Raw genomic sequence first — 2,831 nt, forward strand, 5'->3', positions numbered from 1 at the left:
AAAGTCAACTTCAAGCTGCTCTATGTCAGTAAGAGACAGGTACACTTTCGAGTTCTTCTCAATCTCAACCTGCAAGCCAAACAAATTGAATAAAACAACTATTCTCAGCAGGAAAGAGTCATTATCATGTTTGGTCCAAAGCAGATCATGTAACTGGCTTTGACTTTAAAACATGGCCAAATAAGAGATTACAAAATGTGTGTTTGACACACTCAAATTACCTAGAGCCTTAAAGTAGTTTGTGTTAAAATTAGTGTGAAGTGCTTTGGATTGCATTGAAGCATCTAATTCCTTTATCAGGATTGGCTGTCCGTTCCCCACTGATTCACACTCATCAGAAGTGGAAGCATCAACTAAAACAAGGAGGAACAAGATGTTATCGAGGAAGAATCTAAAGAAAATTCATCAATAAGATAATTAGACCTACTTGGGGCTTGTATTCCATTTAAGTTCAAGTCATTATCAGTCGATAATGCTAATTCTTTAATCTTCTGAGTCAGATCAAAGTTCGTCTGCTGTGGGATCCAGCCAGCACTGACCGAGCTGTGGCCGCCTCGAGAGCTCGCACCTCGAGAGCTCGTTCCGGCACGACCTTGGCCGCGGGAAGATCCAAATCCCCGAGCGCGGGCCCGGGCAGCTGCCTCCATGACCCGGGGGATGTTTTCTTCTAATGTGTGACAGTCCCTCCTCATGTGACCCAGACCACCGCATCGATGGCAGCTGCACGGATAGCTCCTGCTGTTCCTGGCTGAGGCAGCGGACTCCGATGACCCTTTCACTGTGCGCTTTGCTGCCGGTCGACTATGTTCTGAAAACTCTGTCTATGTCTGAAACCACTGGAAATAAAAATGTCATGAAGTGACAATCTTTGCAAAATGAGATTGTAGGGTGAAACAATACACTCACTTAATTTGCCTTTCACTGTTATGCAAGTTGTGATACTTTCAACACAAAAACGTGCGATGATATGCAAAATGTGATTCCCACGAATCATTGCTCCTGAGATGCAATGACTTCCGTATCGCAGAAAATTCTGCAATGATCATAGCAACTTTCTGCAATAAAAATCGGAATTATTGAAAAAAACTGCGATGAACACAAAATCTTAATCATTACAGTTTTTTGCAATGATCATTGCTAAATTCTGCGATACTGTAGCTCATCACACCTTTCCGCCATGATCATCACAGAAAAGTGCGATAAAATTTGTATCGCGGAGCAGGTTTATTTAAGAAAAGCAGGACCTTACAACGACCCCCTTGGATTTCGCTGATTTTTTGGTGGTTAGTAGTCCCCATGGTGGGAGTTCATGGCCAAAATTTCAGACCTCATAAAAAATTTCTCTGGGAGATATGGGGATTTAAAGTTTTTTTTGGGTATTTTTACACTAATTTAGGGTATTTCTTATATCTCAGGGACTTTTTGTCTGATTGGTTTCATATTCGGGTTCTAGCTTCAAAATTCAACGGGGAACACGATCGTGCCGTCAGATTTGACCTAAAATAATTTTTTCATGGGGAAAACTCACTTTTTCTCGAAAAATTACATAAAAAGTCCCAAATCTTGGGATTTTGCAGTTAAAAGTACCCGATCTTTTTGAAAATGGTCTTATCTTACGCAAAAAGATCCGCTGAATCCAAAAATCACAGCCCTAGATATTTCCGACGAACCGTTCCGGAGATATTCCACTTCAAAGTAAGGCAATTTTTTTTTCGGCCTAAAAGTTGTGCGATTTTGCTGGGCTTTTCATTCTGAGGCATTGGGCGGTGAGTTCCAGTGACGCTGGCCTTGTGCGCAACAGGCATGTTTTCTCGCCATGTGGGCTTTCATGTTTTCATCAACATTAATACCACACATGAGACAGTAGCGATGACTCTGGACATGATGGGCCCTCTTCCTGGGAGCTAGTGGGGTTGTCATTAAGGCTGATTCTGCTGACACAGCAGAATCAGAGCAGCAATCCTAACGAACAGAGGAGAGAGTATAAAGGCTTCAACAATGTAGAGTGGTAGATGTTTCTGCAAGAAACTTTCACCCGAGTTGACATTGTCAGAGTTAAATGGGAATTCTTTCTGCCTTTTGATTCCATAGTCCCAGAGTATTTCTGTGCCTGCATCAAGGGGGTGCACTGTGTTTATGAAGTACATGTACTTCAAGTCCGACAGAGATGAGGAGCTCTTCTTGGCACTTATGGTTACTTCAGCTGTTGTCGCCCAGTTACTGAGACTGAGAGGCCCACCCAGGTACAGGAGCTTCTCATTCCCAATTGGGGAACGGAGGTACAGTACCTATGGGCAGTTGGGCAAGTCGCAGGTGGACTAACAGCCAGCCACCCAAACGCATGATGTGAGCTTTCAGTTAGTGAGCTGTAATAAAATAGAATTAAAATGTATTCGGCAAGGGCAATTTCATAAATCTTAAAAAATAATTGTAAGGTAATTCCAGTGCAACATTTGTATGACATGGCAGTCTATAATTCAATATGTCGTCCGTTACTCACAGGGATGACAGTGACTCGTTGACCTTCAGACCATACCCCTTTTCATTATGCATCACAGAAAACATTTCACCAGCCCTAGACCACATCGTTCTGATCCGCCACTTAAGTCGTCTGAAGTCGTTCTCATTCATTTCATCACCACATTCAGGAGAAGGTGTGGCAGAGTAAGATCTAATCGGAAGACCTAACCACTGGTGTGCGAGTACAAACTCATAATGCCACAACTGATCCAGTTGCGCTGAACTCATTACGTAACCACCAGCATCATGAAAAACGAAAGGTAGAACAAAATTAGGTAGGACAAAACGTAGTTAAGCGCGTTTGCCCTGGT

The sequence above is a fragment of the Thrips palmi genome, unplaced genomic scaffold, assembly GCF_012932325.1.
Source record: "Thrips palmi isolate BJ-2018 unplaced genomic scaffold, TpBJ-2018v1 HiC_scaffold_8, whole genome shotgun sequence".
In the NCBI taxonomy this organism is placed as follows: domain Eukaryota; kingdom Metazoa; phylum Arthropoda; class Insecta; order Thysanoptera; family Thripidae; genus Thrips; species Thrips palmi.